Source organism: Narcine bancroftii, chromosome 5 (assembly GCF_036971445.1).
Source record: "Narcine bancroftii isolate sNarBan1 chromosome 5, sNarBan1.hap1, whole genome shotgun sequence".
In the NCBI taxonomy this organism is placed as follows: Eukaryota; Metazoa; Chordata; class Chondrichthyes; order Torpediniformes; family Narcinidae; genus Narcine; species Narcine bancroftii.
The window spans coordinates 97,288,676-97,300,511 of record NC_091473.1 but is presented as its reverse complement, the minus strand read 5'-3'; the positions used below and the strand labels follow the sequence as shown (position 1 = coordinate 97,300,511).

Below are 11,836 nucleotides of genomic sequence, written 5' to 3'. Positions count from 1 at the left end.
CATGGCCACGGTGAGCTCTCAGTTGCATACCATTTCAACTCCCCATCTGATTCCCTCACCAACCTATCTGTCCTGGGCCTTCTCCACTGTGAGGCCCAATGTAAACTGGAGGAATAACGTCTTGTGTTCTGCCTGGGCAATCTGAAGCCCAGTGATATGAACATTAAATTTTCTCTTTCTTCTTCCGTACACCTTCTATTCTTCCCCTTTCCCTCAATTTTTGTTCCCTTTCCCACCCATTCTCCTCTACACTCCTCTTTGGTTCCATCCTTTTCCACCCCACTTCTTCTCACTCCCCCTCCCCTCCACCGGCTCACCATTTGGTTCCAACTGGTCTCTCTTTATACCACCATTCTCACCTTCTATTATCAGATTCCAGCACATGCAGGGTTTGTCTTCTAACCACACTCTCCATCCCATATGACTCATTTGCCTCGATCTGACCTCTATTTTTCTTGTTGACTGAAACACTGCAGACATTGTGATGGAGGAACTCAGCAGGTCTTGCAATGTCCAATGTTTCAGGCCTGAGCCCTTCATCAAGGTATCATTGTCTTGCTTCTCATTCCCATTGTCTGGCACCTGGCAATCATCTGCCTCGGTCCTTCATGCTTCATCTCTCCCTAGTCCATCAATCACACATGGGCCTCTCTCTTGCTCCTCCCATAATTCTGGCATCCGCACAGGAAGATTTACATCAATGGCAGGAATTAGCAAACAAAATTGACAGACAACCGAAAGAAATGGAGCCAATGAACTGGCCGATTTAGTATGGATAACCTGACACATTTAATGCTATTGACAATCATGAGAAACCCTTTGCTGGAAGTAATAATTGCTATTGAGTTAGTACCTGACCTATGCATTCCAACATAAAGACCAATAACCTATCATACTTAATGCTTTGTTTTTGCATGCCTGGTTTAATCCAATATCAAATGGTATATAATCAAAAGTTGGGGATGAGCAATGCCAGGACAATTTTCCAGATGCTTTATTGTCCAGAAATGCAAGTTGTTTGTAATTTCACAGATCTCCTCATTTTGTAACAGGCATTTTCATCCTCAGCCTGCTGAAAGTCCACAGGTCAAAGACAAACTCTTCCTAACAAAATCAGAAACTGCTGGACAATACTCAGCTTGTCAGACTGCATCTGTGGGAGGAGAAGCAGAGTCAGTGTTTCAGGTCTGAGAACTTTCAGTATTTTTGAAAATGTTTACTATGGAATATTACATTAAAATATTCTCCATATTTCTGGCAATCCTAATTGACCTACATGGTCAAGAATAAATGATGGATGCCTGACAAGGAGCTGTTCAGTTATATTTGTAACCCATGTATAAAAGCAGCTGAAGAGCAAATGTGTAACGAGATAGCTGAGATGTGCAGTAGAAATAGGGTGGTGTTGGTTGGGGATTTCAATTTTCCAAACATAGATTGGGAAATGGAGTCAGAAAGAGGGCAGGATGGCTTAGTAGTTATGCATTGTGTTCAGGATTGCTTTTTGCAGCAATATGTTAAGACATCCACAAGAGGAGGAACAGTGTATAAACTAACAGGCAGCACAATTTTAATTTAACATTGAAAGTTCTTTTGTCAAAATTACAGAATGTTAATTCAGAACAAAAATGTTAAAATGTTAAAATGATGGGTAATGTTGTTTGGGAATGAAATGGGTCAGGTGACGGAGGTGAGTGTTAGAGAGAACTTCGTATCCAGTGATCATGGGTCTATTAGCTTAAGCTTAATGGTGGAAAGGGATAGGTCGGGTCTGAGGTTGAAGGTCTTCGAGTGGAGCATTAAGAGGGATTTGCAGAGAGTTATGTGGGTTGATCTTTCTGCCGGAAAGGATTTAGAGGAAATTTGGAGGGCATTTAGGGGTGAGATTTTGAGAGTACAGGATCTTTATGTTCCAGTCAGGTCGAAAGGGAAGACCAAAGGTTCAAGGTAAAATTAGGAAGTTGGTTCAGGACAAGCGGGAGGCCTATACTAAATTTTAAAAATGGGATTGAGGAGATGTATGGTCATTACTTAGATTGCAGGAAGAACCTTAAGAGGGAAATTCGAAAGGCAAAAAGAAGGTATAAGGTGTCCATAGCTAATAAGGCGAAGGTGAATCCTAAGGGTTTTTACAGATATGTGAACAGTAAAAGGAGGATTAAGGATAGAATAGGTCCACTGGATGATGGGACCGGTGAACTATGTAAGGAACCGTATGAGATGGGAGAAATATTGAACAATTTTTTTTCTCGTTCGTATTCCCGAGGGATTGGAGGGTTGTGAATTGTGAATTGTTCAAAAAATGCATTAGGTGTAGGCCTATAAATTTTTGATTATTGGCCTATAAATTTGAATTTGGTGGTGGGCAAGGTTATGAAGGGTATTCTTCGAGATAGTAGATACACATATCTGGATAGGCAGGGATTGATTAGCAGCATCCAGCATGGGTTTGTAAAAGGAAAGTCATGTTTGATGAATCTTGTAGAATTTTTTGAGGAAGTGACAAAAAAGGTGGATGAAGGTAGAACGGTTGATGTGATCTATTTGGATTTTAGTAAGGCTTTTGATAAGGTTCCACATGAAAGGTTAATAAGGAAGGTTCTGTCGGTAGGAATTAGTAGAGAGTTTGTGACATGGGTTCAGAGATGGCTGGAAGATAGACAGCAGAGAGTCATGGTGGACAATTGTCTATCAGGTTGGAAGCCTGAGACAAGCAGGGTGCCCCAGGGATCAATGCTGGGTCCCTTCTTGTTTATCATTAATATTAATGATTTAGAGGAGGGTGTGGTTAACTGGATAAACAAATATATGGAAATAGGGGGAGTGGTGGATAGTAAGGTAGGTTTTCTTGGATTACAGAAGGATTTGGTTTGTTTGGAAGAGTGGGCTGAAAGATGGCAGATGGAGTTCAATGCATAAAATTGTGAGGTGCTGCATTTCGGTAAAAATAACCAGAATAGGACATATGCAATTAAGGGGAGGGCATTGAGGAATGCAGAGGAGCAGCGGGACCTGGGGGTTTTGGTACAGAGTTAACTGAAGGTGGATGCCCATGTAGACAAGGTGGTTAAGAAGGCATATGGTATGCTGGCCTTCATAAATCATAGTATCGAGTATAGGAGCTGGGAAGAGATGCTGTGGCTGTTTAAGGCATTGGTGAGGCCAGGTTTGGAGTACTGTGCTCAGTTCTGGTCTCCAAAGTTTAGAAAGGATATAGATAAGGTGGAGAGGGTGCAGAGAAGATTTACAAGGATGTTGCCTGACTTACAGCATCTAGATTACAGGGAGAGATTAAGGAGACTGGGACTTTATTCATTGGAACATAGACGACTGGGAGGGGACTTGATAGAGGTATTTAAAATTATGAAAGGAATAGACAGACTAGACATAAACAGACTCTTTCCCCTGAGGGCAGGGGAGGTTGGAACAAGAGGGCACGAGTTCAGGGTAAGGAGGAAAAACTTTACGAGAAATATTAGGGGATGATTTTTCACTCAGCGAGTGGTGGCAGAATGGAATGATCTTCCAAAAGAGATAGTTGCGGCAGGGTCCCTTCTGTTATTTAAGAGAAGTTTGGATGTGTACATGGAGGTGAGGGGGTTAGAGGGTTATGGGAGAAGATCAGGATAGTTGAGTTAGTGGAGTTGTTCAAGTGAACCTGTGGGGACTCGAAGGGCTAACGTGGCCTGTTTCCGCACCGTAAAAGGTTATATGGTTATATGGTTAAAATATTCTGCTATTATTTGCCCGACCTCCAGTGGGAAACACAATTTTAAAAAATGGTTAACCTCGGAGAAAACAGAGATTATAACATTGCATAAAGAGGTAGAACTAACTTTAGGAATCTTGCTGAGAAAGAACATGAACTGAAATCTCACACATGTAAAAATTCACCCCCTATTTTAGGCCCCAACCACCCATCCATCTGAGCTACAGACATCCAAACTGTGGACCCTTGCCCTGGATGCCCGCCGATCTGAGCTCCTGATGCCCAACGCCTGCCCATCTGAGCTCCTGATGCCCCGACCGTCCACCCATCCAAGCTCCCAATGCCCAAATTCAGATCCTCATCCTGGCTGCACACCTGCCTACTTGGACGCCTGATGCCTGATGCCCCAACTGCAGATCCTCGCCCCAGCTGCCCGTACCTTCGATAGAACTGACAGATGTTCAATCATTAGAAAATAACAATGACAACCGCAAGACAAGGCTGTTTTATCAGAGACAGGAGAAATAAATCTCAATTGTTTGCTACACCAAGACCTGGCTAACGGAGAATAGATGGTTTCACCATTCACAGACTGGATCAGAACTCAAATTCTGGCAAAGAGAGAGGGGACAGTGTATGCATCTTAGTTAATACCAGCGGCTGCACAGACATTGGGATCATGTTGACCTCCTGCTCCACTGCCTTAGAGAAATTCACGATTAAATGCAAAACCTTCTATCTAACCCAAGAGTTCCCATCAGTGATTCTCAGCAGAATTTATATGCCAATTATAAATAGACACTTGCAGAGCTTTATGATAGGGTCAGTAAACAAGAGATGGCCCACCCTGACTTTTACCAGACCTGGCTCAAGAAAACCCTGGCCAACTCCCACCAGCATACAACCTGCTGTATCAGAGGTCCCAGTCACTCAATCACTGCAACACTAAGGTAAGGAAGTCTCATTATTCTTTCCTGAGACTGCTTTTAAACAAGTCATATCACCTTCTGCCTTCATACAGACAGAGCCTTAAAAGAAAAGGTCTAGGTATCAGGACAATTAGAAGATGGATGCGAGTCAGTGGATTGGTCAGTATTTAAGAACTTAGCTGAGATTTCTGAATGGTTACACCAAGGTCATTACAGATTTTATCAAAACAACTGAGGATGAGTGAGTCCTCACCAAATTGTTCAGGATTATCCCTAAACAGAAGCTAAGGGTGAACAGTGAAATCCAAAATCTGCTGAGAGCTGGAACATAGGCGCATTTGAGGATCCAGAAAGGATCAAGTACAATCAGCGAAAAACCATCTCCTGGGCGAAGTGGGATGTTCTGGATGAGAAATGAAACAACAAGGGTTACCCAACATCTCGGGTAGGGCTTAAATGACATAACCTGCTGCAAAACCAAATCCGCTGCAGCAGGAGACAGAAAAGTTTCACTCCCAGATGAACTTAATGCCTTCTACCCCAATTTGACCACCAGGAAAAGGAAGGGCCATTGGGTACTCCCATGTCCCCTGAAGATCTTCTACAGTTAGTATTTGAGGCTGATGTGCAGGCTGCCTTCAGGTGAGTGAATCCAAGGAAAGCATCCAGTCCAGATGGATTACCTGGCTGAGTACTGAAAACCTGAGCTGACCAACTTGCCAATGTCTTCACAGATTTTTTTTAAAATTCACTCTCACAAGGCATAGTGCCCATCTGTTTCAAACAGGCCACAATCATCCCTGTGCCCAAGAAGAGGGTGGTAACTTGCCTAAATTACTACAAATCGGTGACACTTATATCCACAGTGATAAGTAAATCACAAAATTCTGTAGACACCATGGTTGAAGTAAAAATACACAAAATGCTGGAGAAGCTCAGCAAGTCAAACAATGTCCTTTATGTAGCAAAGGTAAAGATACAGAACAGACATTTCAGCTTGAGCTCTTCATCAAAGTATGAGAAAATGCCGGCAAGAGTCCGAACAAAAGAGTGTGGGGGGTTGGGGGGAAGGGGCAAAGGCAGGAGATGGTGGGTGCAGAAAGGAGCGAAAGGACAACTTCCTTTCGCAAACTCACGAGGTCCATCTCCGACAACACTCTACCCTCCCTGATTCTCTCTGTCTCCATCTCAGGAGACAAGCTGTCCACCAACATATACTACAAACCCTCCAACTCCCATAACTACCTAGCTACACCTCCTCACACCCTGACCCCTGCAAGGATTCTAACCCATCTCTCAATTTCTCTTTTTCTGCCACATCTGTCCCGAGATGAGATCTTCCAGTCCAAATCTTCCAAAATATCTGCTTTCTTCCACATACATGGCTTCTCTACCACCATCACCTCAGCCCTCACTCACATCACCTCCACCGTCCATTCATCTGTCCTGATCCCCTCTGCCCCCAGATGCAACAAACATAGAATACTCCTCATCACCATCTACCACCCTACCAGCCTCCACGTCCAACATATTATTCTCCAGAATTTCTGGCACTTACTATAGGATACCACTACTAGACACATTTTTCCTTCTCTTCCCCTCTTGGCCTTCCATAAGGATGGCTCCCTCCACGATTCCCTCGTACACTCATCCCACCCATTGCACCCCCGGCACCTTCCCCTGTACCTGCAGGAGGTGCCACATTTGTACCCATACCTCCTTCCTCACCACGATCTGGGGCCCAAACAAGCTTTTCAAGTGAAGCAACACTTCACTTGTACATCCAGAGGATTATTTACTGCATCCAGTGCCTGCTTTGTGGCATTTTCTACATTGGAGAAACCAGTCGCAGACTGGGAGATTGCTTCACTCAGCACCTCCACTCCATTCACAATCTCAGCAACCTCCCAGGGGCCGACCATTTCAATTCTGGGTCATACTCCTGTGCTCACATGTCTGTCAATGGCCTTGTGTACTATCCCACCCTGACGACCCACAGATTGGAGGAACAACACCTTGTTTCCGTCTGGGCACTCTCCAGCCAGATGGTATTAACATTAAACTTGCTTCCACTAAACCTGCTCGCCTTTTCTCTCCCCCCCTTTTCCTGTCTTTCCAGTTCCTCTATCCACCCAGTCTTCCCTCCTCCTCATTGCTGCTGTCCCTTCCCTCCTTTCTCTATCTATCATCCCCTGCCTTTGCCATCCCTCCCAACTCTTTTGTTTTGACGTTTGCCGTCATTTTTCCATACTGTTACAAGATCAAACCAGCAACCACAAAGAAAACATATCACACAGGGGTAAAGATGAACAATTACATTATTAACAAAAATTCACCTTCAAACTTTAATTCAAAATCCCCCCTTTTATAACAATGCCCACTGGTTACTATGCAAATTTCTATAACAGCGTAAAAAAACTAATAAATTCCCTTGCCTAAATATAACATTTGTAATTAAAGTTTAAGTTATATTTCCAACCAGCCCACAGAAAAACTTAGACACAAAATACACAAGACTCACAAAACTTCAATCTCAATCGAAGTAAAGATCATAAACAAAATTCAATTTGTTTGGTAAACTGAAGAAAAAAGATCTTTGAGAGAGAGAGAGAGAGAGAGAGAGAGCGAGAGAGCACAAAATTTGAAGTTGTCTTCTTGTGTTGCTTGCAGAGAGAGGAACAACTGGCTTGGTCTGAATCCTTCTGGCTGTCTTCAGAATATTCATCCCTTTTAAAATGCCCAATGTTCTAAACTGTCTTCCAGACAATAACTCATGCTTTGGGCCTTCTTCCACTCCACAGCACACCCAGTGGTGGTTTGTCTTCCAAGTCCAGAAATTTTTAGATCATTTTCTGCACGTGCCCAGTCCATTTCCCACACTCTCAGCAGTCCACCTTCACCTTGGCTCTCTAAGGCAAAATGTCAATTTCCAACACACAACCACACAACACATAGGCCAATACATAACACAGAACTTTGTAACACCTCCCCTGCTAAAAAAAATTTGGTCCACAAGACAATTTTTTAACAATGGAAGTATTACATAAATAAAATAAAATAAGCATTTTTTACAGTATGTGATTAGATTCATATCTACCCAGATTAACATCTTGACAAACAATCTGCTATTACATTATCCGTCCCCTTTATGTGTGTAATAATTAAATCATACACTTGTAATAGTAAGCTCCAATTCAATAACCGTCTGTTCTTATTTTTCATTTTAGACAGAAAAACTAATGGATTATGATCAGTATATATTATTAATAATTTTTGAGCGGTACAAATATACACGTCAAAATGTTGCAATGGTAAAACATGTGTTAATAACTCCTTCTCAATGGTTGAATAATTTTGTTGATGTCGTTAAACTTTTTCAAGAAGTACGAAATAGGATGTTCTACTCCATCACCATCCTTCTTCTGTAACAGTACAGCACCAACTGCTTTGTCACTGGCATCCACAGCTAAAGAGAATGGCTTTTCAAAGTTAGGGGACATAAGTACAGGCTGATGGCATAAAATGAGCTTTAACTTCAGAAACACTTCTTCGCATGCATCTGACAAGATAAATTTTTCTTTCTTTCCAAGTAGTTTTGTTAATGGGAGTGCAATTTCAGCAAAGTTTTTACAAAATCTACGATAATAGCCAATCATATCAAGAAATCTCCGAAGAGTTTTCTTGTTACCAGGGATAGGGAACGCAGTGATAGCCAATATTTTCGCTCCAACCACTGCCACCTGTCCCTGTACTATTACATAACCTAGATAAATTACAGTGGCATGTCCAAACTCACTCTTGTGCAAATTCACTGAGAATTGCGCTTCCACCAGTCTCTGAAATAACTTATTTTGCTTAGAGTAGTCATATTCTGCTCCCAGAATTGTTTCCCGTTCCCTGTAACTCAAAAGTCTTACCAGGACTGGTCATGGTCACTGATCACCAGTTCTCCTAGGTCCGAGGGTCCAGTGATCCCTTTCAATATGTAATTTTTCTCTGAATTTTTTCTTCTCCCAGCACTTGAAATTCACCAGATCTCTTCTCTCGATTCCTTCTTTCAGTTCGATAATTCAAATGTTATTTTGTCTGCTAAAATTCTCCATGTGGTCGATCTTCTCTGTCTGACTCCCATTTCTTCACATTGTTTTCCAAAATTTTTAGCTAATCTGGTGTTTTTACCAAGTCCACTTCTGCTGGGTTCATTCTTTCCATTAAAGTCTTCAACTATTTTTTTAATTTCAGTCCATCCTTTCAGTCGTCTCTCATTACAGTTTTGATGCCTGCAAATCAATTGCTCAAGTTTTCCATTTTTTTCCAGAAGTTCTTGTCCTGACTCCTCCATTCTGCTGGGGTCCGTCAGTCCTGAGGCCACTCTTATGCCACTCCCTTTTGGGCTTTCGTTCTTGTTCCTGACTGAGTAGAAATGTCCTCAATTTTTGTTCTTGGCTGCTTTATTTTCTTACTACTTATTTTGTCCACTTTTTAGTGAAAAAAATCTTAATTTTATGATTTTAACCATCTTTTTAATATCCTTCATGGAGATCTCAATCAAAACACATTTGTCTAAGTCCTTCGCATGGCCATGCCCCCTGTGGTCTGTTCTTTTGACTGACTGACTTGATGTGCCCGACCTGAGACTTTGCTTTGGGAGTTCATTTTGGGGCATTTTGGGCTTGGACTGTAATGGTCTGAATTTTTTTTCCACATATACATTATGAATACCTGTTGTGATAATATGGTTGCCATAAAGACTTATGTTCAGGTGTTAAGTTTATTGAGTTAATTCTATTATTGACAATTGTTAATATATTTTGAGTTAAATTTAACCCATCTGTTTATGTGTCTCTCAATTGCTGCTGGTGAGGTATAGTATGTAAATTATTTGAAAAGTTTCTGATCTTTGGACCATCATCAGCTGATTAAGGACAGTCAGCATGGATTTATGTGTGGTAGGTCATGTTAAACAAATCTTGAAGCATTTTTTGATGAAGTTACCAAAAAGGTTGATGAGGGAATGGCTGTGGATGTTGTTTCTTTGGACTTTAGTTAGGCCTTTGACAAGGTTCCACATGAGAGGTTGGTTCAGAAGGTTAGCGCACTGGGTTTACATGGAGAGGTTGCAAACTGGATTTGAAATTGGCTTGGTGGAAGAAAACAGAGAGTGGTGGTGGATGGTTGCTTCTCAAACTGAGGTCTCTGTCAAGTGGTGTACCTCAGGGATCTGTGTTGGGACCATTATTGACCGTTAGATGAAAATGTGGTGAATTGGATCAGCACATTTGCTGATGACACAAAGATAGGAGGCATTGTGGACTGCGAGGAAGATTTTCAAAGCTTGCAGAGGGATCTGGACCAGCTGGGAAATTGGGCCAGTAAATAGCTGATGGAATTTAATGCAGATAAGTGTGAGGTGTTGCATTTTGGAAGAGTGAATCAGGATAGGACGTACACAGTAAATGGTAGGCCTTTGAGGAGTGTGGAAGTGCAAAGAGATCTGGGAATACATATACATTGTTCGCTGAATGTGGACAGGGTTGTAAAGAAAGCTTTGGGCATCTTAGCCTTTATAAATCAAAATATTGAGTATAGAAGTTGGGATGTTATGTTGAAGTTATTCAAGACATTAATGAGGCCACACTTAGAATATTGTCTGCCGTTCTGGTCGCCCAGCAGCAGGAAAGATATCAATAAGATTAAAAGTATGCAGAGAAGATTTACTAAGATGTTGCTGGGTCTTCAAGAGTTGAGTTACTGGGAAAGATTAAACAGGTTAGGACTTTATTCCTTGGAAGGAGGAAGAATGAGGGACGACTTGATAGAGATTTATAAGATTATGTGGGATATAGACAGAGTAGATGTCAGTATGATGTTTCCATTTAGATTGGGGGAAATAAATGAGAGGTCATAGCTAGTTTTATTGATTGGTACAGACCAGAAGGGTCAAATGGCCTGTTTTTCTGTGCTGTAGCATTCTATGGTTCTGTCTATATGCTAAAACCACCTCTTCTAGAAGTTTGAGTGGATCAGATTCTGATGCGTCTGCACAGCTCAATCAGCAAATGGCTTTCTTGCATACACAGCTGTTTCTCCACCAAACACCTATTGTTTTGTGTTCTCAATGGAGAGCAATCATAAGACTTTTATGACAGTTTGCAGTTTTGAATTAGCAGTCTTCTTAAGCAAACAAACTTCCAGCAGAACAATAGACTTTCAAAATGGTTTCTGTGTGTGAAGATCTGTGGTGTCTCTGTGTGGCTCTGTTCTAGCTCAAAATTGCCTCGTTAATATATATGAATATATAATTCTATAACTTTACTTTAAAATTAATATTAACACAAATCCATTATGGTAGTACCTGTTTAGCCTCCCAATCAGGTCATGTGAAGCCATGGACTGCAGATGGTGGATGCTTTTTACAAGTAAATTCGACAAATTCAAATTTATGGCTGTAAAACTAAAAATGCAGGGCAGATGAACCTGCTGATCAAAGGTAGCAATAGAAAACCACTTAGTATTTTTCCTCTTGTATAATCATGAACTCAACATCAACTACAGTCTCAGCTCAAAGAAGGAGCCTTCACCAAAGGAGAATAGGGGGAGTGGGTGACAACTACAATTCAGAGGGTTAGAGACCATGATGAGAGGCATAATTGCCCACGCCGAACAGCAAGGCACCTGAATGAATGATTTGGACATATTTTGTTCTGATGCGGTAATTGATCAATAACCTAGACTTTCGGTCTATTCATAAGGTTCAATATACATTTTTGTTGGACATTAGTCAGATTGTTACATTCTGCATCCAACCTGCAGGAGGAAACAACCTTCAGTTTTCCACTGAAAGATTTGGTATTTTGCCTCTTGGCAGATTTGATTTTAGCAGGTGTTTCATTTTAATTTCCTAGTTTGTGTTTTGGGGATGCAGGAGTTTTACAATGTTATAAATGGTTGAGTTGTTAACAAATGTTCATTTGGGAAAGACACAGTAGTAACATATTGAAACAATAAGCAATTAAATTTAATACTCAGTGATCTGATATCCAGTGATTTGCTAAATACATCTGAAATGTAATTAAGTATGGATAATGGTGCTGAATGCCCATGTCATCATAAATTCCTTAACTTGATTTTTTAAATCATAGTTTTGTCTGTTCTTAATCTCTATCATGTTTGGTTTTGACTCAATATTGTCATTCCA

At 41.2% G+C, this 11,836-nt stretch overlaps 1 long non-coding RNA gene across 1 annotated transcript; it reads right to left on the bottom strand.

The window, feature by feature from the left end:
- Positions 1–963: 963 nt before the first annotated feature.
- LOC138762754 (uncharacterized) lies at positions 964–7,226 on the bottom strand. Its single transcript, XR_011357119.1, has 3 exons — positions 7,160–7,226; positions 4,892–5,041; positions 964–1,153 (listed from the first exon to the last, which is right to left on the bottom strand). It is a non-coding gene; the product is annotated as an uncharacterized lncRNA (long non-coding RNA).
- Positions 7,227–11,836: the final 4,610 nt, after the last annotated feature.